Genomic DNA, 27,688 nt, shown 5'->3' on the forward strand with positions numbered 1-27,688 from the left:
GGACACAGAGGACCTTAAAAAACGATTTTATGACCTGAGGAGCCAAACCAAAAAGAAAATGGCAGAACATCACAAGCAGGCATCAAAAACTAGCGGAGGCAAGAACCCAGCACCCCCCCTGACTGACCTGGAGTAGATGGTGGCCTCAACCATAGAACCAGACAGCGTCTGCGGACTAGGAGAAGTAAACAGCTCAGCCAGAGCTGCAAGCAAAAAAGGTAAGACAAAAGCACTGCATTCCCCCAATACCAACACCCTTACCTGTACCCTTAGTGGGCAAGTGAACCCAAGTCCAGTACTGCTAGCACTATACAAGGCCAATGCATGATGCGATATGTAGACAGGAAATGTGAGGACATGTCATACAGCACACCAACCAAATAGTTAATGAAATGACTGCATACAGAACATGGCCAATGTGATAATTATTTAATTTTAGTGACTGTGAGACAGTAGCGCTTAGCTAATGTACGCTCATATGTCCGCAGGTGAAACGTCTTGCAGGCGTTCGCAGGAGGCTGAAGGCACACCCCCTGAGAGAGAGGAGAGTCAGGATGCAGGACAAAGTACCCCCAACGTACCACAGGACAAAGCTGCATCAAGTAGCCATCCACCTGCCCAAGACACAGAAATGGCCCAAGAGTTGCTGGCGTCCCCTAGCAGATCTCAGTCCCCTCTCCTGCTGTCATCACCAGAAATGCCAGCATCACAGCATGATGTGATGCCTCCATCACAACCAGGCAGGAGGCATGTCGTGGCTCCACTCCCCGAATTGGAGTCCGTAGCAGCTGACATGGAGGGTGATGGACCACACAACTTGCCTGTAGGAGTTAGCTCTGGTACAACACACTCCAGTGCAGGGATGGGCCATAGTGCTGCAAGACGCAGCAGAGTTCAAGAAAGGCCAGCAGATGCACCAGTTGCGGGTCCAAGTGTGTTCCTTGGTCTGGAGGGGAACATGGTGAGGATACAAAGGATGCAGGGAAAAGCCATTCAGGCATGCCACCGACAGATCAGGTCCCTGAATAATAACATTGGAGAAATAGGAAAGGGCATCAGTGAGCTGGTACAGGTCAACAAAGAGATGGCAGCAGGGATGCGCGGAATTAACAACTCGGTGCAGCTTCTATGCACAAAACTAGACAATGATTTTGCTGCGAGGCACAAGGATAGGCAGCGTGCACATGTCCAAAGTAAAGCCATCAACCGCCTGGCCACTGCCACATCCCTGTTATGCAGGAGAAGCAGCAACATGCAGGAGGCCATGACCCAAAAAACCAATGAGGTCACTAGGGGCATGGGCAGGATGACCAGTGCTCTTGAGGCGCTGTTGAATGCACAAACTGCACACACAGCTGCTCTGGATGTGCCTATAAGTGAGGAGAGCACAAGCAGGAGCAGCATTGGAAACACCCTTGTCCCTGAAACTAGGAGGAGCAGGCGCCATGCAGAGGCCACAGGCCAGCAGGACAGTGAGCAGGTTGAGCAACCTACAAGTGTTATAGGGAAGCAAGCAAGGAAATAACTTTCACAGTTCATGGTGAAGTTAACCAGGACTGACATCATTGCAGTTAAATACTTTTTGTTGCACATTTGTGCTTTGAAAAACATACGTCATTACTAAATTAAACTAGTTTAGTTGCATACTACGCCTGTCTTTGTGTCTTTACTTACTTAAAAGAAGGTGCGTGTGACCTCTTCCCGTCTGTGTCTGCCATCAGTTTGTGTTGCAACTCCTGATGTGTGTGGTTCAGGCACTGCTTCCTCGTCGTCATGGTCATCATAATCTGAGATTTCCACTTCTGTGCCCTTCTTGACCGCCAGGTTGTGCAGCATTGCACAGGCTGCAATCATTTTGCAGCAGGTGATTGGTGTGTACTGGCGGGCCCCTCCACTTTTATGGAGGCAGCAAAACCTGCTCTTCCACATGCCAAAGGTGCGCTCCACAATGTTTCTAGCTGTTTTGTGTGGTGCCCTGTTGTATCTCCTCCGACTTGCTGTTGTTGGGTTGAGGTAGGGTGTGAGGATGAAGGACCGGAGGGCATATGCACTGTCCCCTAATAGTAAGAAGAAATAAACATTAATCACATGCACACACACACATCCATCTGAAATACACAGTGTGTCACCTAGCAAGTATCCTTCACCGAATTCCCCCGCAGTCAGGCGTGCGTAGATCCCACTGTTTTGGAAGATGTAGGAGTCGTGGGTACTCCCTGGGAATTTGGCTACTATGTCAGTGATCACATACTTTGCATCACAGATCACCTGTACATTTATGGTGTGGGTGGATTTACGGTTCCGATAAATGTACTCTGTGGCAGCAGGTGGGCATATTGGTATATGGGTACCATCAATGCAGCCAATGATGTTAGGGAACTGCGCCATCGGATAGAAGTCTGTCTTTGTCCTTAGCAGTTCTGCATGCATTGCAGGGAAGCTAATGTAGTGATGCATTCTCTGCAAAATGGCATCAAGGAATTTTTGAAAGAAACGCGACAGACAGCTCTGGGATACCCCACCTACCGCAGCAACCACACTCTGGTAGCTTCCAGATGCAAGCAGGTGTAGGCTACACAGCACCTGCACATGGGGTGGGATGGCGTGCGCCCTTGGGGTAGGATGGTCAAATAGTGGGTGGAGGTCCCTGATGAGGTCCAGGATTGTTTGTAGGGCCAACCTGTACCTCTGTAGGATCTCAGGCTCAGTTAGCTGGAATGGTGTGATCCTCTGCCTATACACCTGTTCCTCTCTCCTCCAGACCCTCTCTCCTTCTGCCTGGAGCCGTAGCCGCCTCGCAATGACATAGAATTGCGCCATTCTGGTGAAAGTGGTGCATTTTGGGGCCTTTTTTATAGCCTGCACCTGGTTACCACCTGATTTCAATCCATGGTAAATACAGACTGTTAAATACCGAATTTCATGCAAATTCGGTATTTAAAAGGGGACCTTCATCTAGAAAATCATTTTTACCATTTCTTATTTACCGATTCGGTAACTTTACCGATTCGGAAACTTTACAGAATCGGTAAATATACCGAATCGGTAAAGTTTCCGATTCGGTAACTTTACTGATTCTGTAAATTTACCGATTCAGTAACGTTACCGATTCGGAAACTTTACCGATTCGGTATATTTACCGATTCGGCTACTCACACTACTCACACAGCCAGTGCACATATTCACCATGTGTGCTGTACACAACACTACACCCTTCATGTACTGTACTACTTGCACACCCAGTATGTGCACTCGCCATGCACGCACTGTATAGCACTATATCTTTCACTTACTGTGCTCCTTGCAGTTACACATACACCGAGTGTATGCAAGCACTTCATAACACTGCTCCATCCCTGTATTGTACCCTTCCAGGCACATATACAATCAGTGCAGAGTCACCATTACTGCACTGCACAGCACTTCACATCTAACTGATGTAGGGCACGGGTGAGTTAAGCAACCAGCAGCAGAACTTAAAAATTGAGTGACCCTGGAGGCCTCACTCCAGTGACACAGGTTAAAAAGGACCTGTTCACTCCTACTAATCACTACACAGTGTGCTGCCACCAATGCACGTGTGCTGCTTAACTCCTGGTGAAGCCAATACCCTTCACCATTATGAGGGTAGTGCTTGGGCGCCCCTCCCGGTCCAACAAGATCACAATCCATGAAACTGGTCAATGTCATGGCGCACATGCATAATCTGTGTTTTCCTATAGCAACAAAAATCAGCATTAAGGATCCAGGCAACAGTAAATTTGAGCACTCAGGGCAGGGGTAAATGTCCATTATCATGCAGAGGACCTTTCTATCCCAACAGGGTCCTTTATGCCATTAGACAGGTTGCAGATGTTTAGGTGCTGTGCAGGAATAGGGACTTCTGATATTAACTGGTAATGAAAGTCTTATGGCTGCTGAGGTCGCAGCAAAATAATGTTGAGTGTTGGTTCTCAGTTTGGGTTGGGTGCATGTATGTGTCTTGGCATGATGTGCAGTTTGGGAATTTTCCACAGGTCTGGATCGTACTCATACTGTCAAGAGGGCTATTGTTGTCGGTTCCTTCCCAGGGTCAGCAGTTGATGTACTTATCTTGGGAACAATCACATTTTCAACTTTCTTCTAAACTTTAAATGTTTGTGGATGCATCACACCTCGCCTGCCAATCTGTTCCAAAGCATGGTACCTTGTACTGAGAAAGTGGAGCCTTTTATGGATTTCTTGTCTTAACGCAATATGGCAATATTCTGTGGCGATAGCCTGGCCAGTATTGTTGTGTTTTGTTTGTATTGTTTAAATTTAATTTGTAGGTAAATTTGTCCGTTTCTTGAGAGGCTCTGCCCATAATGTAAAGTGTTAGCCAGTGGAGTGCTTGGAGACTGATGGCACCTGTTCTCCAGGGTGAAGGCAGAGGAGGAGTCTTGCAGCAGCATTTTGGATTTACTTGACTTATGCGAATATTGAAATAGAGGGTGCCAAGTTAGATGCAATTGGCATACTTGAGTTTTGAGGGCATGAGATTGGGGATAATTTGTCGTTTTTGTTGACATCTAAGGTATGGGAAGATTATTGAAATGTCTTCTTAGTGTAAAAGGTGCTCCTTGTGACCACACTGGCAAGAGTCCATGGTTACTCGTAGGCTTCTCACTTCTCTCGATGTAGCTGGGGGAGCATCAAGTTCCATGGGCTGTATGGTGACAGGGTGGTGTTTACTCCACTGTCCCTACTGTGGTGAACTTAATATGGTTAATTATCATCCATGCATCTAAGGCACAGATATATGACTTTTAGATTTCTTAAGGGCCATCCGTTTTCAGAAAGAATGTGTATCATCTGCATCTGCATCTGTATCTAACATTGAGGTTGAACAATTTCATCAGGTCCGTAAAGCGGTTAAGTAGCTAATAAATAGGAGACAAAAGATGATTGACCCTTCAAGCTTGCTAAAATGGTGGGTGTCAGATGGATATGAAAGTTGTTAGAAATACCAAGCACTGTCTGTCTTTAAGGTATAAAGCAATCCATTTTAGGGCTTTTGAGTATTCTGAGTTGCTGGACTCACTGTAGCGTTTAATCCTTCGGATTGCACAGGAGTTATGTTTCTTCGTCATGGAGGACCAAAAACACACATTACATAACAAATTATATTTTGAACTTTTTTGATGTAAATATTGAAGATTAATATGGATAATTCGGAATTACACTGTTTTAAAGTGGTCATAAATTTATATTTAACCTCACTGTGTCATTAACTGGTTAGGAGTTATGCATGTGTAGTTACTGGAATTTGGAACTTGAGCGGTGTGCAGGTTACCAGATTCAGGTGAGGGGAGTTTTAGGGTATTTTGGGAAACTGAGTACAATGAGTGGAGGAGCTGGAGCGAGCGCTAGTGAGCAATAGTTAAAATCCGGCTTACATCGTAGTAAATACACTGTTATGAGAGGAAGAGTTGAAACGTAGGCTTAGCATGAAGCAGATATAATCTGGTTCACATTTTAGGTGGAGCATTATGGCACGTGACAGATCACCTGGGTTGAGGCAAGGGTGTTAAATGCGAGTGAAGACTGGGAATGGTGTAGAACAGATTGTAGTGTGGTTTCTATATTCCAATAGGCTCTGCACATTGGAATAACATATACTATAGTTTAGAGGTAGGACTAAAGTCGACTAGGTCTCTATAGTATATATTAAACTTAATTGTGAGTGCCAGCTAGCTCAGAGGTCACTAGGAATTTTCTCGAATAAACAAGAAGGGATTAGTTTCTGACAATCGCATAAACATGACAACTTTGTTTCCCAAGAATAAGAAATCAAATTTCTAGAGTCACGGAAACAATAGATAACTATTTTACTCGGTCAATCGTGCATGCTTCGTTTCACCAGAGACGCAGAGAAATAGAGAGACGGGCGTTTTCAATAAAAGTATTTATTGAACAGTCTTCTTTCTCAAGCATTGGAAATGAACTGCTACAATCGTAATTCTGGTTATAAAGTACAGGGCATATAATACAAACAGTATTATAAAGTAGTACTGTAAAAGCATGATATGGTTTCTAAGCCATAAAGTGTATAAAATGTATAAAATACATGCAGTAATAAATAATGACTAAAAGTACTCAACTGGTGCTTGTAAAATACGCCTACCCCGGTGTACCTAACCTAAGTCTAGTACGAGGGAAGAAGTAAGTGAGGAGTAGCCTAAGTTTAGTAGTTCTCTGCCAGGAATCTATTCCAAGAATTCTCTAAGAGGTCTAATCAGCTCTGTACCTTGGATTTTAGAATGAAGGAGGTCTTTTATCTCTCTCTCAGGACTCGATTTCCCAGATACCCGCAAGGGTAAGCCGGAAACACTGGAGCTGGATTTCGTGGCAAGAGAAAAGACAGCGTCTCTCTCAGTGCATCAGCTGGAGGGTCGGCTTCCTTCGGCACTTGCTGCTGCAGGGCTTCGGGCAAGTAGATAGTCGATCTGCTCCAAACCACTGTGTGTTTGTCTGGGCAAACCTAGGCATATTTAAACTTTGAAGGTGCCGAGTTTGACGCATGTTTGGACTTAATAACGTCACTCAAAGGCTAAATTCTTGTAAAAAGCAGGAGTTCTTGGAGAACTTAATATTCAAGCAGGGGGAACTCCCTAGCTGCTGAAGGCAGGTTTTTCCAAGAAATTGTTGTTGATTCTCGGAACTTAGTGGAAGTAGCCATGCCGTATTTGGGCTGTATGGCTTAGGCCAAATATGGTAGTGATTTCTATGCCTATATAAGGATATGATAAAGTATACCTATATAAGGGAATAAATCGGGAAAAGTACACTAGGGTCCTAGATTCATTTACAACACCCACTCCACGATCTTAAGTTCAATAAAGCTAACCTAATAAGCACTGAACATATCTAAAGCTAGTGTTTACAATCCCACCCCAAAATACCGTTGTTGTAATACTTTATTCAATAGATTTATCATAAAAGTAGGTACATGTCCTACCTATTACAACAAAGAATACATAAAATAAAATGCAACATATAAAAACATTAAAACAGCTTATTTACAATAAAAAGTACAAGGCAGTTATAATGTGCATCTGTGAATATAAGCAATTCAATTTCATCAACTTGATCACAATCAGCTAGCAGATTTATTTTTCAAAATAGTGGTACGAATCAACCATGCCCTGCCCAAGAACTTTGCAACCCCACAGATCAGGGACAGAGATGAAGTATCAGACGTGAGAATACGTAGGGCCGTTTTACATTGTCTTACTCCTAGCTCTTTACAAACTGGTCTTAGCCATTTTCTTCTAACATCCCTATACGCTTTACAGGCAAACAGAAAGTGTGGTAGGGACTCAATAGGGCAAGAACAGCCCGGACAGGTGGCTAGCTCTAACCCAGACCTCTTCCATCTCTCTGTAAAATCATTTAATGGGAGTATCCCATATCTCATTTTTAAAAAGAGAGATCTATCTTTTGGTACTTGTATAAAGTCCAAGAAAGGTTCCAGCTTCCTGATGGGTTTGTGCTCTAGGAATTTATTAGTTAGGACCCCCCATTTAGTACTATGTAGTTCCTCAGCCTGGACCCACTCCCAATAGATTTGTTTCATATTTCCTTTGGGAGGTGGTGTTTGAGCCAACCAAGCATCTTCCAGACCCAGGTCTATGAGCAGCTTCCTTAGATTATTCAGCCACTTGATTTTCTTAGAGCTGTTCAAATTAATTAATTTGTCCAACACTAAAGCATAGTTCGCCAATTCGGGTGTCCTCCTTAGGCGCACCCAGAACAATAATGGGCGGAGACGAGCTATATCCTTAATTGAACGTTTTCCTAGATCATGGAAGAGGGCTTTTAAGGGTATTGGAAGAGGGCTTTTAAGGGTATTGAAAGAGGGAGGGACACCAAATCCCTCATTAACTTATTTTCTGCTTTAACCAGTTCCGTGGTATTTTCAAACCCCCACATTTCTGAGCCATACACTGCGGAGGCTAACGCTTTCCCTTCGTATATCACGAGAGCCGGGGCTATGGGTTTACTAATTGAGATTTGTTGGTTTCTCAGAATTGCCCCGACGCTCTTTTAAGATTTAGGAGCATTTTAGAAACATGAGAGTCCCACTTAATTCGGTTATTCACCCTGATACCTAGATAGTCAAATGCCTCCACTACCTCTAGTGGAGATCCGTCTAGGGTAATATTAATCCTCCTTAGTTTTCTAGATGTTGACAGTTCCATCAGCTTGGTTTTGGAGGTGTTAATAAGCAAACCCCGGGAATCACAAAACAGTTTAAAACTATCCAACAGTTTCTGTAGCCCCATAGGGGTTTTGGCCATCAGCAGGGTGTCATCTGCGAAAAGGAGGGTAGGTGTTTTCTCTCCCGCCAGGACCGGGGCATCGGCTGGGCTCTCTCTCAAATGGGCTACCAACCCATTTATAAAAAGAGAGAACAAGGCGGACCCCCCTGTTCACAGGAACCCTGCCAGTCAGTTGTCCCTGGCTCCCCCATCTGATTTTTGCAAAATTCTCCTCATGGAGCTTTTTGACAAACTCAAGAAGATAGCGTGGGAAGCCCATGTCATTTAGAACCTGCCATAGCCTTGCACGGGGCACCAAATTGAACGCGGTTTTTAGGTCAATAAAGGGCAGGTATAAACTTCCTTTCTCGATGGAAACAGTTTTCCAGTACACCACAAAGAATCTGAAAACCTGGTCCATCGTACCCACCCTTTCCCTGAAACCTGCCTGGAAGTGTGTCAAAATGTTCCCCTCCTCAATCCAGGACCCTATTCTAGAGACAATAACCCTACCCACTACTTTTTGAACCGCATCAATTAAACTAATCGGCCCGTAGTTTGCAGGGTCCTCCCTGGCGCCTTTCTTAAATATGGTTACGACTTCAGCTCCCTTCCACGACTCAGGGACCAAATGTCCCCGTGCAATTAGGTTCATAAGAAGGGTGATGAAGTTGGCCCATAATGGAGGGTCATGTAGAAATAAATCACCGGGGAGGCCATCCGGCCCTGCTGCCTTTCCCGGGGTTACACTATTTATGGCCAATTCAACCTCATTGATGGTGAAGGAATCAGATGGCTCAGTAGTAACTGTAGACATCTCTCTCAGTGGCTCTTGACTTTGATCTTGTTCCATCTCGCCAGAATACAGTTTGGAAAAGTGTGAGAACCATTGCTGGTCCCTTATGTGGTTTGGGACAGGTTCTTCTCCCCTTCTGTTAAGTTTGTTTATTAACTCCCAGAATAGGGTAGAATCTTTTAGCTGGGCAGCTGCTTTAAGTTGTTGCCAGTGGTCCTCCTGCCACTCCCGTTTTGTCAGAAACACCGTATTACTATATTCCTTTCTAGCATCCCTAATAGCCATGGGATCTTTGCTTTGCAATGCAATGGTTATAGTCTTTCTTTTATCCCTACACCTGGCCGTGTACCACAAATTACCACACTTGGGCTTATTGTTCTTATTACTTCTAGATACCCTTGTGGTAAAGAAGGCGCCTAGTTTCTCTACAAGATTGCTATATAAATCTCTTAGGCAAGGTCCCCGCGTAGTATCTTGAAGGAGATTGAGTGGGGTCAGTTCCCTGCTCATCACTAATACTAGTTCTTTGATACCAGACAGTGTTTCTTCCGGACAAGCCACCTTCCGCTATTTTAATCTGCGATTACAGTTGGAAGGGACCACCTCTTTTGTTATCAGTAACGGGGGTTTAGGAACTTCTCCCGCGTTTCCCCCCATAATTTTCATGCATAGAGGGTTATGGACGCTGTCTTGCAATGGGATCACCTCCATGTCTAATAGGCTCCCCCAAACTCGGGTATTAAGCAGAATGTAATCAATACGTGAGGGGCTGCTAGGCCTATTAAAAGTAATTGACCCATTGGGATCCGAGGTGGTTCTACCGTTCAGTGCTCGCAGATTATATTCTATGGCTAGAGCATTGATTTGAACCACCCTTGGTGTCCATTTCCCAATTATCGGCAAATTTAGCCTTGCATATTTCTCACTCATCCCCATTAGATTCTCTTCCATCAGTGGCTCAAATGTACAATTGAAGTCACCACCCACGATGATATTGGCTGAAGGTGGGACACCTGCTAATGCAGTTTCTAAAGCTGCTATGGTATCTGACCGTTGTCCCTCTTGGGTGCCTCTAGCATAAATGTTAAACAATTCCACCGATATGTCGTTGTGAGGACTTTTTACAGATAGGTGCATAATGTCACTCGAACCTGAGTTATGATTATAGATGTCAAAATTGAATGCCACGCTGATCCATATTTGTAAGCCTCCAGATGGTCGCCCTTTCCCAGAATTAATTTCCGGAATATAAAAAGTGGAATACCCAGACTTATACAGGTGTGCCGTACTCCAAGTCTCCTGAAACATGCAGAACTCATATTGGCTGATGAACTCATTCCATTCGGAATGGCCAGTTTCTTTTGTAGACCTGCTATGTTCCAGGAGAGCAGGGAGACCACGCCGCTGTTTCCTTCCACACCGACAGGGGAAGCTCGAGGGGCCAAGTCCATTAGATTAAAGTTGACCGGGCCCGCGGGCGCTCTTAAATCAGGGGGCCAATTAACAAGCTCACAATGGTCAATACTACCCAATCTAGAGCCTTCCAGGCTCACATTAGTCAGGGTTGTCATAGTAGCTGGGATCAATTTTCCCATATTGATAACAACAAATGTGTCATCTGCATTTACAGAGGGCATTTCCTTATCTAGTCAGTCTATTTTATTCAGGTCAGAATCATCCTGCATCCGGTCTCTGGACCACAATGGGAAATATCTAATTTGGATATTAGAATCATTAGGTGGGCAGGATCGATACTCCAGGGATACTAAGTTTTCCGCCATCTCCACACTACACAACTTTATTTCAATACAATCTGTGTGGGAGCTAAACAGGGACAGTCTTTTAACACTGGTCATATCCTCCCTGATAATTGATCTGCATCCCCTCACATGTCGTATCCAGTGAATTGCTTTATTATGAATGGCTTCACTGCTCTCATAAAGATGACCCCCCCTAGATTTTGGGACCCTGGTTACATATACCGTGGCCTTTGGATTCCCCAGGGACTTACTATTAGACTGGGGTCTCTGGCAACCACCTGTGCTTGGCCCTGTATTCATAGTACTTGGACTTCCCGAGTTGGTTTTAAGCGGGCATTGGTCGTAACACTTTTGTATAGCTCCCCCTGATTTTGCCACATCTGCATACGAGCCCGTATTGGGGAGCACCGTGCAGTTCTTATTGCCTATCTGACTATGGAACCCTTTCCACGTAACCCCTCAACAGGGTTGGATTTTTTTAGGGGGGGTTCCCTTGTGTTCAATTGTGTTACCAATTCAGGGGGTGTTAGGGGCAATGCTTTTTTGATCACACCCATTTCTCCCTTCCGTGATAGATCCAACAACAATTTTTTGATTAAACCCAATTCCCTCTCGAGAATTCCCATTTTATTCATCAATAGTCTATTAGAGGAAAGACAAGTTGAACAGTCCTCATGGTTGCCCTTCTTGCAAACTAATTTCCTAGTGCTGTGTGATGTTTCATCAACTAGATCCCCGAATTCACCTTCTAAAACAGCAAATCTGTTAGAGCAGGGAATGGTTTCCTCAATTAGAACCCCCTTTTGGGCTAAGATAAGAATCTCAGGGCTGTCCTCTGGTGGGTTTATCTTAGTGGGCGAAATAACAGAGTTCAGAGTTTCTACAGGACCTTCTTCCGATGGGCACTCGGGCGGGCTGTGCACTTCAACAATGGGACGGGGGGAGGGGGTTTCTTGTAAAGAATTGCAGGGATCACCGTGCTCAGATTTATTTTTAGGGCCCCATTACATAAGTCACTTTCATCCCTCGCAATAGATCCAGGCTGTTGCCCCCAAGATCACCTCACATTCACTGACAATGGCTTCAATGCTTGAGAGGACACACTTAGTTGCCGTATGCTGAGACTTTTTTGCTTTTTTCCCCTTTTTTGTATTTATGAGAGCAGGACCCCCCTCCATAGATTTCCTTTTTCCCATTGTTCCCGATCAGGTCCCCCTTGATAGCTTTGTTTTTGAATATTAGACACCCTTAGTAAAATTATTAAAACGCCGTTGGCAATGTTCCCCCTTGAGATCCCCACAGTACCTTTTAATCCATATGTTCTTGTTGTAGGTGCGTTTTGAGCCAGGTGAAAGAGGGGAGGCCCAGCCCTCCCTCTTCCTGTCGCGGACGGGCACGGGACGGGCCCGCCCTTGGCCCAGGCTTGACCCGGGCACGCCCGCGTGCGTCCTGCGCTGCGGGAAGCGCCTCGAACTTTTAAGCGCCTCCGGCCGCTTACAGCTGATGTGCGTAGTGCGCGCCCCACTGCCTGCAGGGAAATTAAGTCCTCCGGCGTTGATGCTGGTGCGGGGCAGTAGACGCGATCCTCTAGCGGGGCTTTAGCCTGCCCCCAACGTGGAACCAAGACAGGTACAATGCTGGTGAAGTGTCCCGCGCTGCGGGAGGCGCCTCGGACTTTTAAGCGCCTCCGGCCGCTTACAGCTGACGTGCGTCGTGCACGCCCCACTGCCTGCCGGGAATTGAAGTCCTCCGGCGTAGATGCTGGTGCGGGGCAGTAGACGCGATCCTCTAGCGGGGCTTTAGCCTGCCCCCGACATGGACCCAAGACAGGTACAATGGTGGTGAAGTGTCCCCAAAATACATAAAAATGCACTTGAAATGGTTGTACATGAGAAAATATTGAGCATTTCTACAGTATGCATTTTAAGGAAGTGATGACATTCTAAGCATATAATATGGTATCTAAATATGCAAACCGAATGAATCATGAATTTACATTTATGAAAATGGCTCTTAAATACAGAAAGAAAGGTTGAGACCATTTCATAACATAACATATTATGGCAATTGTTATATGAGGAAAATGCCAAATATTTTCTCTAGGCAGTGTTCAAAAAGGAAAAGAATTTCTTGTTCTCTAAGAATAGTTCTACTTTTAGCAGATTAGTCTATGCCAAAAGTTCAAATATTTTGGAGAGAAAAATTCAATTGGTTGTGAAAAAATAGAGTTCCAAAGTTAGAAGTCTTTGGTTTCAAAAATTGAAGGCCGAATTTCAGAGTTCAGGGAACGCTGTGTGCATGAATCAAAAGTTATTCTCGGTGTCAGGAGAGAACATCAGATCGTCTAGGCTGAAAAAGAAATCGTCTACCACAGTAGGTGAAAGTGGAACTATTTGATCAAGCAGATCAAATGTGCACAGATGAAAAGCATTGCCGTCAGCGCCAGGTGCTGCATTAGCCGTGTTCACATCAGATAGTACCTGTGTGCCTGTTGATCCTCGTATCTCACCCTCAGTTAGACTTACTGGTGAGACCTCAATGAATGCCGTCATCAGGATTGTTAGCCGTTGGGGACAACACGATGCATGAGTTGTTACCGGACCTAGCACGGCGTCGACATCCGATGGCAGGACTGATGGAAGTGTAAGCAGATGTGCAACACGCATTCCTCTCCGCCAAGCAGGCATCGTAGAATAGGTAAGATGCAATCTTGCCAGATTGGTCTGAACGATAGAAACCAGGTTGTGTTCAGATCTCTTAAACAAGCCAAGCCAAGAATCTGTGTAATCCTCTCACGATACCGCATGGCAAGGAGGGCCCCTTCCATGTTGGTCTGGGTATCGTTGGTTGCCGGACTTGCCATATCGGAGCAGGAGGAATAAAAATAGAATTCCTGCTACGAGTCCCAAGATGAGCGGCAGACCGCCGAACACAGAGTACACAAAATTTGGAAAAATGCAGAGGACTACTTCAAATGGTGTTAACAGTTCCGAAAAAATCATCTTAAATACATGTGCGATGCCACTGGTATCAGACATGTTTACGATTTTACTTAACATTTCTGCGAAATGTACTGGGCAGTTTGTTGATAATAATGCATGTATCTCTGCAGATGTCCTCGCAACTTGCAGATCATACGTTTCCCTAGACGAGGTCAGTGGCACAGATTTTTGCAAAAGAATGGATTTTATTCTGCTTAAAGTATCAATTCGTATAGAAGAGATATTCAGTGAAGGCCAAAATGCCGTCCCACTGTCGGTCTTTTGCGTTGGATACAATACTTGCATACAACAAGTGACCAAGGACGACACACTAACGAGATAAAGTTTTCCTGGTATCATGCCACAGCAGCTGTGATCATTCAAGATAACGTAACTGCCATTGGATAGCTGCCTGAAAATGTGTTCTATCACGGTGGAGGGAGTACCATGCTGGTGGCAAGAGAGGTTATTTGCAGAACCGTCGCAGGCTTTGTGTAAATTAATACCTTTGCACAAAAGTGTACCACTTAGTGAGTTCTTACAATTTTTTCAACTAAGGAATACCTCTTTTCCCTTGTTCCAACATTTGTGTGTGTAAGGTAAAGTCCATGTTGACTTAATGTATTCTTTACCCAACCTTTCATACAGGCCCGCTGGCATATGCTGTAGACAATACTGAAATTGGAAAATCGTCACTGGTATCATGATGGTGCCATGAATTATCCATTCAATGACAGGTTTCTCAGAAACTGTCAATGGCAATCTTTCCAGTTTTTCAATGCTCAGCACCGTATAGTCTGTTCCTCTTTGTGCCAAAGAGATTTGTTTATCTGTAAGGTTAAATACAGCAAACAATGACGTTGTGTTGATTAGACGCCATGGCACGTAGCCTGAACGAAGATTTTGCAACGTCCAGCCTAACTGCATGAGTCGTTAACCCATTGTCCACTACAGAGAGAGCTTTCTCTAAATTAATACGATCAATTTCTCGTATTCTTTCTGCAGTTTCCGTTTGCGTTATTTTCCAAGCTTTGTTGTACGCAGCGTATAAACCGGCGTATATGAAAAGTTTTTGCAGTGGTTTGCGAGCCCCCATTAAGAAATCTTGCAAATCATTGCTTTCTTTAAGTAAAGATAAGTGTTGTTTGATTTCCGGAAGTTTGGATGTCTTTAGCCACTCAAGGCATAGTTTTCCTACACTGTATGTTGTTACTATCCCTGGATGTTGTCTCTGGGAGTATCTTGGATCTGGCCTGTTCAGTTTTAACCCCTGTGTTTTGTTCAGTAATCTATCATGAGGACTTTAAATCTCCTGAGGCGGAAGCCGGGAGAAACGCTGTTGTTTTTTATCTTTCTTGTGTAATACTGTGTGCTTTTAAAACTACCTGCCACTCTCCCCGTGCACTCCCGCGCAGCAGACTTTAGCGCTGACGTGGGATACTATTTTCAATTGCCGCCATTCCTCGGAACACTGAGGCCACGCCCACCACCCTCAGGCCACGCCCCCAACACACTATAAAAAATGTGTATCCCCCGGACGCGCAGTGGACGAGCGCAGCGGGCGCGCCGTTTGCGCGCCAAAGGTGCGCCCAAGGCAAGCTCGTCTGTGCCCGTCCGCGACCGACCTGGGCCAGGGGCCAGCCATTATGCACAATCCCTCACTTATTCTCCAGAACAACTCCACGCCCTCAACAACCATTGGCCACTAAATTCCGCAACACTCTCCTATGCCCAGCATCTTGGCATAGTTTCATCCAAGCCTGTCACCCCGGCCCATCCACACGCCCCCCCCATTACCGCCCTCCTCCTGAATACGAGGTCAGCTGTTAAGCACCAGATCGAAATATTTGATCTATTGGACTCCAAATCTCCGGACTTATTGTTTTTAACCGAAACATGGTACAGACCCGATTCCCTTCCTAGCATCCTGGCAGCCCTCCCTCCCCTTTACTCCATGTTCCACGCAGATCAACCGGAGGAGAGAACAGGCGGCGGGGTAGCTTTGATCGCCCGTAAGGGACTTCACTTCCAGACACTCGTGTCGCCCACGCTACCTGCAGCCGATTGCCTTGTAGTTCGCTCCACCTCTTTTTCGATCCCAATTACTTGTGTATTAATCTGTCGACCACCTCAATCATCCTCAGGCTTCCTCTCTGCCCTTCAGGACTCACTCGCCACTCTTGCAGTCAATAGCGCCTCTGTTCTCGTGCTGGGAGACTTCAATTTCTGGCCCACCGACCCCGCCGAGGATACGAAATCTAAGGACTTCACGCAATTGCTACTCAGTCTCAATTTTAGTCAGCACGTCCAAGATCCTACCCATATCCGGGGCCATATTCTTGACCAGATCTGGACTTTAAACATCCCCATATCCACCCCTATCATCTCTCCCTGCTCATGGTCAGATCACTCCCTACTCGCCTTTTCTTTGGTTCGGAGTCAAAAAATTACTCCCCCTGTCCCAAGAACACCAGGGCAAGAAATTAGAACCGAGTCGATATTCCATCTCTATGCAACTCATTAGTCGCACCTGCCCGGATCTATCGGGGCTGACCCCACACTCCTAGGCTGCCACCCTCGATCACTGGCTTACCAAAGCCTGCGACCCAGTGGCTCCCCTGAAGCGGATCACCATCAACCGCACTCATAATGCCAACAAATGGTTCAGCCCTGCCCTCAAAGCTAAGAAACTGGAGCTACGGCAGGCCAAACGAGCTTGGTGAAGAGCATACTGCCCAACCCGGAAAAAACACTACAACTCCACCCATAGCGAATACAAACAAGCCATCCTGGCAGCCAAAACAGATTATTTCTCGGAGCGCATTCTTGCCGCAGAAAGTCAGCCGTGCGAGATCTTTGCCACCGTCCATGAGCTGGCATCCTCGGACAGAACTCAGCCTAAGATTCCCCCTTCTCAGGCTTTATGCGACTCACTCAATGAATTTTTCATTGATAAAATAGCTCGTATCAAAGCTAACATTCCCCCCCCTTCGCTCACTTTTTCCCACCCCCAGCCTCCCGTCAATAATGCGTCCCTCACCTCCATCCCCGCACTCACCAGTGAATCCCTGCCCCCTTTACTCAATCGCGTTAAGTCGGGCTCTCCAGTTGACATCTGCCCGGCACGCATTCTTTGCCAGATCTTTCTCCAATGCCCATCCCCTGCTCTCACCCTTCTCAATGATTGTTTTACGCACAGCTCCGTCCCTGTTACTTTCAAGAGTGCCATAATTCTCCCCATTCTAAAAAAAAACGGGGGCTGATTCCTCCTCCCCGGCAAACTATCGTCCGATCTCCCTTCTTCCCTACCTGGGCAAGGTAGCTGAGTCCCATGCCACTCAGGCACTCAGCGCCTTCATTGAGGACAGTAACTACCTTGCACCCTGCCAGGCAGGCTTTCGCCGCCACCACTCCACCGAGAAGGTGATCATCTCGATCATGGACCAACTTAGGGAGGGGCTCGATACTAATACCCCCCAGGCCCTTGTCCTCCTCGATTTGTCCGCCGCTTTCGACACGGTGGTCCACTCCATCCTTTTGTCCCGTGTCGAGGCGGCAGGCATAGGAGGGCAAGCTTTAACCTGGATATGCTCCTTCCTAGCAGACCGTACCCAGGCCGTTCATTTAGCCAAATTTACTGTCCCGCCGCGCAGGGTGCAATGCGGTGTCCCCCAAGGCTCCTCTCTTTCCCCCCTATTATTCAATCTTTACATCTGCCCTCTTATTTTTGCACTACAGCAAATGGAGGTCACAGTCTACAACTACGCTGATGACCTCCAACTCATCTTTAATTTTTCCTCTCCCTCATCCTTTGCCACTGCCTTCCAGTCGGTCATGCTTTTTATCCGGGATTGGATGAATGCTAACCATCTGAAACTCAACCCGGATAAAACTGAGCTGATTTTGACTGGAGGCAGTGGCAACCCCTGGTCCCCCTCATTCTGGCCCCCTCCCCTTGGTCTACCCCCTACTCCATCCAACTCCGTTAAGACTCTCGGCATCACACTCAATCATCAATTGACTTTGCACTCCCACATTAGTTCTGTAGTATCTTCCTGTTTCTTTACCCTCCGCACCATCAGGAAAGTATCTTGGTTTTTCTCCCCTTCTGCACTTAAACTAATTGTTATGGCCATGGTCTTATCCAAAATCGACTACGGGAACATTATTTATAATGGTGCCCCCGCCTATGCACTCCAACGCCTCCAGCTGGTGCAGAACCTGGCAGCCCGCCTGGTCCATGGCCTTTCCAAATTTCATCACTCGTCACCCCTCCTCATTTCCCTCCACTGGCTTCCCATCAAACAAAGGGCCCTTTTCAAACTTGGCTGCCTCACTTTCCAAGCCCGGATGGGCACGGCTCCTACATTTATCAATTCCGCCATCACTAACTATTGCCCTTCCAGAGATCTTCGCTTTTCTACCAAATCCTTACTAGTCATCCCCCGTTTCAAGAAATCCAGATCTGGAGGCCAGAAATTCACGGTTCTTGCACCCACTTTCTGGAACACCCTCCCGCTCCACATCAGACTCTCTCCCTCCTACATGGAGTTTCGTAGAGCCCTCAAGACTTTCTTGTTCCAGCAGGCATTCGGCCTATAACCCCCCCTCTCTCCATGCCCAGGTACTCCTCTAGCACCATGAAACTGCATTGTGAGCGTGCGCTATATACATTTTTAAAAATTAAACAAATTCAAATTCATGACAGTTATTGGTGTCTGTGGGCCAGATTAACAATTTTTTCCAATCGGGACTTGTTCTGTTTTGTGTTAAAATATATGGTATGTCTACCTCCTTTTCTGTAGTATCATTACACTCAGAAGTGGGTTTAGGTATAGACGGTTTATTCAAATCTTTGATCTTAGCCAGGCCAAGACAAGAAGTCTGTTGAACAGTGTCATTTAAAAACATTATTTGTTCTGGTATAATGTAGGCTCTGAACAAGGCTTCTAAACCTTGTACCTGCCAGTCTTTTGTCCCCCAGACAGTTTTTGTCGCAATGTTGTCTTTCAAAAAGTTTAAACCTAATGTAGGCAGCTGAGCATAAAGGTTTGCAGAATAAATTTGTTTAGTGATGGTCAACATTGTTTTCATTCCTGTCTTATTTAAATTTTTAGAAATAAAACGCTTCTTGATTTGTAACATTAAACCCTGAGAAGTACGAAAACTTTTCATGAAATGTTTTTGAGCTGCCTTTTGGTGGCGTCAGACAATGTTCCCATTGATTATATGAAAAACATTCCTAGGACTTGCAGATTTGTGCAAATAGTGGTGACCATAATGATTAAAACAATACATTTGTTCATAATCTGATGACCCTTCTAAATAGTCATGTTCAGTCAATTTTGCAGACATTTCTAAATCTGACATCATATTATTAATAGTCTCAAAGTCCCAATCATCAGAAAATGTGCTGGGTGATACAAAGTCACTTAAAGAAACCTTGAACTGGTGTGGAATCTTCAACAGCTCCACCGGGCCATAGATGTTATAATCAGTTCTATCCCATGCTATACCACCAGGTATGGGAACGGCAGTGATGTTCACTGACGACAGGTCTCTTTTTTCACGATGGGATGATTTGTGAGGTTTTAGGACCAAGTTGATTTTCTGACTTGCTGTGTCCATATTACTGTATTTTCCATCTATCATTTGTCCCAAGCTTAAAACTAAAGTCAGCCAGAGTAGGAGAAAAAATACACGTAAACCAATCCACAATTCAATCCATGGTGAAACCAGATATATTTTCTCAAGTTGATCGAAGAGTTCTGTTTTTTCTTTGAGAGTTTTATTTGCTGGTGTTTCTTCGGGTTCACTGGGATCCTCAGAAAATGTATCAAAGTTGATAAAATAGCCAGAGGCAGTTCTGTCAATTGTTGGAATTGCTTCAGGATTGTTATTAATCTTTGGGGTCGCTTCTTCCTTTGTCATATTGGTGTAGTCAGAGGCTACATCATTGTAGACGGGTATTTATTGATGAACTGTTATTTGGGTCTCAAGAGGCACGAGTTCATTGGCTTTGTTGCATAGTCCTTCTTTTCTTACTGCAGGTTTATCAAACGTGATTAGTCTTTCAGTCTGAACCTCTTCGATAGGTGCAAGATTTGCTCTTCTGCTACATCTTGGGAGTCCACTGGGCCTACTACTTATTATTGGCCACATGTTGTGGTTTGACCAGGTCAATGGACACGACTCGGTTCTCATTTTTACCAGCAAGGGGCGGTAGTACTACTGATCTTGTTCCTTGGATTGCTAAGACAGGTACTGCTTTTCTGTAAGAAGGCCCAAATTCCTTCTTCACCGCTATCGTTATCCTGATTAGATCCCCAATTTTTGAAATCCAGACAGGTCTTGCTGGGACAGGTGTTTTTTCCTCAGTGGGTGTTGGCTTTTGTGTTGTGTTACTCAGACTTCTTCTTGTTTCATTTAAGTCCCGTAAAACAGCCAAACGATCTTTGACATCAAAGGGTTTTTGTTCCACCACTGAAGTTTGACAATCGAGGTCTTCGATTATCATTCTAGTACCAAACAGTAATTCATAAGGAGTGATTCCCCCCCAGAGAATTTCTTGACAGATTGTTAAGACTACGTTGGACACTTATTAAATGTTTGACCCACCCATCACCCGAACCTAATACCGTAGCTGTTATGGATTGCTTTATGTCACGGTTTTTTCTTTCCACCACTGCATTACCCTCAGGATGGAAGGGACTAGAATACCGCAATGCAACGACCAAGCTAACCATAGCCTCCTTGTAAGCTCGAGAGCTAAACGCAGGACCCTGGTCAGAATGTAGTGTGCCGATTGCGTATGTGCCGATAAAGACTCACAAATCCTTTATAACAGTTCTGGCGTCAGCCGAGCGCTGGGGCCATAACCAAATCAATCTTGTCCTTTTAGTTGTGGGATAGCATTTGTCTTTAGGGACATCTGCGTGTAGATAGCCGAATGCTGTCTAACAGTGGTATCTGAACTGGGCTGGCTACACTGTAGTCAGGTAGCTGGTGGTTGTCAAAGCTATGATATCTGTAACAGGTATCACAGTTTATTCCAAATTCGTAAACTTGGATGCTCATTCCTGGCCACCAGTACATATCTTCTAATTCTATTAGAGATTTCAAGATCCCTTGATGTGTCTGACCCTCTCCCATATGTGCTTCTTGAACCAAGTAAGCTCTCCGCTTCCTGTTTGGAATTACTCTGTCCCCCACTTCAGGGATTCGAGCAAAAGGAACGGAGTTTGCATCAATTATGTATGTATAAGTGAGTGGATAGTTTAGAGGTAACGCTGCATGATTGCCATCCATTGAGGCTTTTACTACTAATAGCGTTTCACCATCTATTCCTTTTTTTGAGCGAGCGATTGTAGCTACGGAAGCCGTTTGCACAGCTGCCTTCGCGGCTTCATCAGCCAATGAATTCCCTGCAACGTGAACGCTATCACGCTGATGACTCAGTGTATGAATAAGCATGGGCGAATTTTGCGAATCTCGCGTTCGCGAATTTTGCGGATTTGCGAACTCGCAATCCTCAAAATCCGCGAATTCTCGCGAATTTGCAGATTTTTTTTTTTGTGTTTGCGCGGGTTTCTGCCAGTTCGCGAGGGTTTTGTACAATGTCGCAAATTGCGAACTTACCTGTCGGGTCGCAAGTTTCGCGAACTTGTTGTTTCTACGTGTCCAGCCTGTTTGGGACACTCTTCTTCATCACTGCCACTCTCTGTCACCACTGCCACTCTCTGACTACTCATGCCACCCTCTGGCCCACCCATGCCACCCTCTGTTTCATCACAGCACCCTCTGGTTGTCCAGTCAGTGTACATTATTGTGGCAACGCAAGCACACCTTCCCTGCCTCAAGGGACCTGAATTAATTTGGGGCTGATTAATGTGTCACAGAATATTTTTTTAGCTGGCACCTGCTTCCTTAGTGCTTCCTGATTAGTGAACTTTTGCACTTGCTAAGTGCTTTCATTGTTGCAAAATTAGTTACAACACCTGCCCTGCCCCAACTGACAATAATGAATTAGGGGCTGATTAATGGATTTGAACTGCCAGCCTGGCTCCTGCTTGTCTCCCTTAGCTGTAATTCAGGACCTTTGTGGCATATGTGTAACTATTCTGAGGTTCAGAGCAGGGTCACATAATAGTTGCAACTGGCAACTGAACTCTGGAGGGGCCCCTCAGCAAGCACTACAGGAAATGGCTACTAATGATGAGCCTGAACTTTTGAACCTGGTAAGTAGTTTCAGTTTTGATTAGATCGTATTTCTGCAATTTTGCACTTATTCGCGGGGCGCGAAGTTGTACTGGGAAGCCGCGAACTCACGCGAACAGTGCGAGCAGTGCGAGCAAAATCCGCTGCTCGCGGATTTGCGGATTTTGCGGGAGATTCGCGAATCTCGCGGATTGCGAATTTCCCGAAAATCCGCAAAATCCGCGAGCGAAACTGATTTTCCGCCCACACCTATGTATGAATCATGTGAGTCTTTTGTAGTTCTATCTGCATAAGAACTACTTGTTCCCAAAGCTTTTTATGCTTAATTGTGCCACCTTTGAATTTTTTAACCCGTTTTTAACCCAGTTCTGCAAATGTTGTTGTAAGATTCAATGCAGAAAAACAAATTGCACACTATAAGTGTGGGGAATTCGCGATCAGTATTTTAAAGCGCCATCTTGAAAGCCTGTAGTTCAGCTCGCTGAGCTGTACAGTCTCCGAGTGATTGAGTTTTTGTGACCATAGGTCTGAATTTGCCTTCGCGCAAGCGACCTTAAACAATCGCGCACGCAGCACTATAGGCTTGTTTACCCCCAATTGCGGGCTGTTCTGATCCGTCTGTATATATTATACATCCGTAATGTTCAAGAGGCAGAATTTCGGTCGGCAGAGGACATTCGTGTTCGTATTGGAGGAATTCTTGTGTTTTCAAGCTGGGGTCAAAAACGTATTCAACGACTGTTGCAGCAAGAGAGTTAACCCATTGTATCCATCTTGGATGTAAAGCTTTTGCATTTGGAATGCTTGCTTTTGTCACTGCCTCTAAGGCAGGTACAGGTGTAACGATCATTATGCGTTTACCCTGTGCAAGGGCTCTCTCTTTTGCTACTGCAGTTTTAACCGCTGTCAGAATTTTCTCAGTAGAAGTGAACTTCATTTCAGCATGTGTGTACAAGTGTGATTTGTATGCTATTGGTACCGTTTCTCCTTCATTAAAGGTCAGGTACGTGAATCCGCATCTCCCTGGGATGATTCGGATCACAAGATTGCGCACGTTTTTACGTGTCTGTAACTGTGTTTTTGCTAACATATCTGTTTGGACTGAACGCAGAATTTATATGTGTGTTTGAGTCCAATTAGTTGGTTTGAAATCAGGTTTGATTAGTTCGTAGAGAGGTTTAACCCTTTCTGCGTAATTTAGAACGTAAGTTCTTCCAAAATTCAGAAAACTTAGAATGGACGTTTTTCTGCGTTTTTGGAGCTTGGAACAGCGCACATTTCTCTAGAAAGTTTGCTGCCAGGCTTTTGCCTTTACTTGATAACTCGTATCCTAGAAATAGGACGTTGAGGTGGGCAATTCGTGATTTCTTAAAATTGAATTTATACCCTTCAGATGCGAACCCAAGTATTATGGTGTTCACTTTTTTCAAGTGTATGTCCAAGTCGTCATTTGTAAGATAGATGTAATCGACATAAGATAATGCCTCATCATCGTACGTTTGTAGTAACTCTGTTACCCTGGCTGAAAATAACCCTGGACTATTCTTGAATCCTTGGGGGAGACGGCAAAATTGTCGCTGTGTCCATATAATTGAGAAAGCGGTCAGGTGCCTGCTTTCAGGTGCAATGTTTTGACAGAAAAACCCATTCGATATATCTAATTTGGTTTTATATTTTTTCCGCACGATGTTATTCATCAGTGCTGCACTGTGTGCATTTTGTACTGCAAATGTTTTGCAACAGGAGTTTAAGTGTCTGTAATCCAATACTAGACAATATGAATTGTCTGGTTTGGACACAGGAAACAAAGGATTGTCATTGACGAGGTGCAAGTTTCAATCACCCCTTGGTATTCAAGTTGATTTAAAATCTCCCTGACTTGTTTTTTAGCTTCTTGCTTAACTGGGTACTGCCTTTGTGCAGCAGGTTGATTTTTTAACTGGATTTTATGGTGAGGAGAATCCTCATCCCATCCCACATGATTTTTATATAATGCTGGAGCCTGAGGTACTGCCCATTTTCTGGCATAAGTTTATTTTTTATGAATCAGAATGTGATTTGAGAAAGCTGGCATAATTATCTCTTCGCCATGTGGGCACTCCCTGACAAATTCAGGCGGCCAGTCTTGTTCAGCTAGAAGAATGTCATAGCCCTTAGAGAGCTTTTCCCAAAAGAGTGCTCTTATTTTTCTAGTTATGTCCCCCTCCATCCGGAGTGTTACTTCATATAACTTGTGGGGTACACTAACCGTGGTGTCGGCAGTTTCAACCTGAATGCATTCATTCAAGTCCACTGTCTCCAGATGATCCTTCAGGATCTTGCGAGCTATGGTGACTTCTGCTGCACTGTCTAGCATTGTTTGAGCCCACTCCCAGTTCTTGAGTTGTGTCCTCAAGATCCTCGGCATGTCTGATTTTTATGCTTGTTACCTTCTTTTTAGGAAATTGAGCTTTTTTACTTTGGTGAACGGGTTCTTTGTCTTTGGACTTGACGCGTTGTTCCTTGTGTTCTGACCGTCCTCTTCTTTCCGATTTCTGCGAGGAAGTCTGAAAAGATCGAGAGGGTCGTGTATCATTATCTTGATATATGTCCGTTTTTTTTCAATTTATCCCTATTCCTAAGGTTATACCTTTTTTCAGAGGGCTCCCGTTGGGGAGACCTACCTCCCCTTTGGGGATATCTTCCTCTGGACTGAGAACGTTTCTCTCTAGGAAGAGTCTGTTTAGTGTTTTCCCACTTCTTTTTAGGAGTAGTGAGATTATTTTTAATAAACACCTTTTCAGGATTTTCTGTTAATTCAGGGTTTACTGGTTTCCCACCCAAACTATCTCTTCCTAATTCTTCATAAGATTTTTCAATAATTCTAGCAAGCTCATATGGTTGATCTGTTATATCTGTTTCTTTTAACTTTTGGCGGATTGGCACGGATGCTGCTTCACCTTTAATGTTAGCTAATAATATAGCTGAGACCTGTTTGAAATCTTTCAGTAATTTCATACCTAGATTTAAGGCCGGTTCTGGACTGTATTCATTTTGAATCTGCCTCAGAACGTCCGGTATTACCGCCGTGGACGGTACACCATGTGTTTTTGTGTAGATTGAAGCAAAGACTGTGCCCCTAGTGTCACAGTCCTCCACATGTGGTGCTATCCCCATTGGTAAACAGATTGTCAGAATTCTGTGTTTCTCATGAGGTGTACTATCAGGGAATACTGCCTCTATGTGAGTAATTTTCTGAGCTAACCAGAACGGAATTTGTTCCCTCTTTGTGGGTAATTTACCAATGACTGATTGTATAGTCTGTGGTGTTATTTTATTTGTGTTCCCCTGATACGGGGTGTGCTGTGGAAATGTTATAGCTGGTTGGACCGTTAAAGTCCGCATGACATATTGAACCAATTGTATGTGTATTTTAATTAGCTGTTTCAGCTGAGCTAACAGTTCTGGACCTGTCATTCCGTTAATGTCAGGATGTGGTGTATAGCTCGCTAGTACCGGCCATGTAGCTCCTGGTCTACCTAGTGGACCGAGCCTGGTAATGTGATTTTGATGTTGTAGGGCGCCTTGAAACCAGAGCTGATGCTCCTGGTAAGTTAATGGAATGTCAACGTCCTCGAAAGGAACGTATTCCGCTGGAGGTTCCTCTAATTTGTAGTAGTGGAACTCGTGTGTTACCGCATTTGCTGTAGGAAACAGAATCCATGAATAGAACACCTCTGTCTGCCAATATTCATGTGCCTCTATAACAAAGATTACTTTACCACCTCTTGATGATACTCCATTTTCTATAAGTTTTATAGTTATGGTTTTTCAGGATGATTATTGCATCCGCGTCATTTTGTTGGAGATTTGTGTCATCTAAGACTGCTTGAGCTGCTATTCTAGCTCTCTCCCTTTCATCGTCACTTTCCGACATTTTGTCGACTGAAACTTTTTGCAGAGCAAAGTTTCAAGGAATCAAAGATTAGGTGCACAATATTTTAGAACACTGTATCCTTCAATGTTGAATAAACCAAAAACTAATACATAGGATTTTCGTCCTACTTAGTTCTGGCGGATATTATCCTTTTACCCACTCCCGAAGTCTATTGGAGTATTTTACGGGAAAAAGGGGCCTGTGTGAAAAGCACAACTGAGTTACTCTAGTATCTAACGTTAAATTATCACCTTACCAAAAGTTGGGCGCCATGTAGTGTAGTTCCTATATTCCCAATAGGCTCTGCGCATTGGAATAACATATTCTATAGTTTAGAAGTAGGACTGAAGTCGACTAGGTCTCTATTGTATATATTAAACTTCATTGTGAGTGCCAGCTAGCTCAGAGGTCACTAGAAACTTTCTTGAATCAACAAAAAGGGATTCGTTTCTGACAACCGCATAAACATGACAACTTTGTTTCCCAAGAATAAGAAATCAAATCTCTAGAGTCGCGGAAACAATAGATAACTATTTTACTCAGGTCAATCGTGCATGCTTCGTTTCACCTCAGACGCAGCGAAATATAGAGACGGGCGGTTTCAATGAAAGTATTTATTGAACAGTCTTCTTTCTCAAGCATTGGAAATGAACTGCTACAATCGTAATACTGGTTATAAAGTACCAGACATATAATACAAACAGTATTATAAAGTAGTACTGTAAAAGCATGATATGGTTTCTAAGCCATAAAGTGCATAAAATGTATAAAATACATACAGTAATAAATAATGACTAAAAGTACTCAACTGGTGCTTCTAAAATACGCCTACCCCGGTGTACCTAACCTAAGTCTAGTACGAGGGAAGAAGTAAGTGAGGAGTAGCCTAAGTTTAGTAGTTCTCTGCCAGGAATCTATTCCAAGAATTCTCTAAGAGGTCTAATCAGCTCCGTACCTTGGTTTCTAGAATGAAGGAGGTCTTGTATCTCTCTCTCTCAGGACTCGATTTCCCAGATACCCGCAAGGGTAAGCCGGAAACACTGGAGCTGGATTTCTCGGCAAGAGAAAAAACAGTGTCTCTCTCAGTACGTCAGCTGGGGGGTCAGCTTCCTTCGGCACTTGCTGCTGCAGGGCGTTGGGCAAGTAGATAGTTGATCTGCTCCAAACCACTGTGTGTTTGTCTGGGCAAACCTCCGCATATTTATACTTTGCAGGTGCCGAATTTGAAGCATGTTTGGACTTAATAACGTCACTCAAAGGCTAAATTCTTGGAAAACGCCAGGAGTTCTTGGAGATCATAATATTCAAGCAGGGGGAAGTCCCTAGCTGCTGAAGGCAGGTTTTTCCAAGAAATTGTTGTTGATTCTCGGAACTTAGTGGAAGTAGCCATGCCGTATTTGGGCTGTATGGCTTAGGCCAAATATGGTAGTGATTTCTATGCCTATATAAGGATAATGATAAATTATACCTATATAAGGGAATGAATCTGGAAAATTACACTAGGGTCCTAGATTCATTTACAACAAGATAATACTGATAATAAAAGTCGTGCAGGGGCACACTGTCGATGAACCGAGTGAAGGCATGGCTCAATCCAGATGAGCAATGACATCGAGTAAACGTTCCCAAGAATTTTGTGAGCACGTGTCACGGTAAGCGCAGAGTAGTGCTTAACTTTTCATACGAACAGCGCTGATTAGTTTTCAGTGGCAGGCATGGGGTTATGTGTGTATTTT

At 44.5% G+C, this 27,688-nt stretch overlaps 1 long non-coding RNA gene across 1 annotated transcript in view; it reads right to left on the reverse strand.

The window, feature by feature from the left end:
* Positions 1–506: 506 nt before the first annotated feature.
* The window catches only part of LOC147679863 (uncharacterized), a 32,738-nt gene continuing 5,556 nt past the window's right edge, over positions 507–27,688 (reverse strand). The window contains exons 2-3 of the long non-coding RNA XR_015301014.1: positions 1,675–2,057; positions 507–1,021 (exon numbers count right to left, since the gene is read on the reverse strand). This is a non-coding gene — a long non-coding RNA (uncharacterized LOC147679863). The remainder of the gene's footprint in view (positions 1,022–1,674; positions 2,058–27,688) is intronic.

The sequence above is a fragment of the Lissotriton vulgaris genome, chromosome 11 (genome assembly GCF_964263255.1).
Source record: "Lissotriton vulgaris chromosome 11, aLisVul1.2, whole genome shotgun sequence".
Classification (NCBI taxonomy): Eukaryota; Metazoa; Chordata; class Amphibia; order Caudata; family Salamandridae; genus Lissotriton; species Lissotriton vulgaris.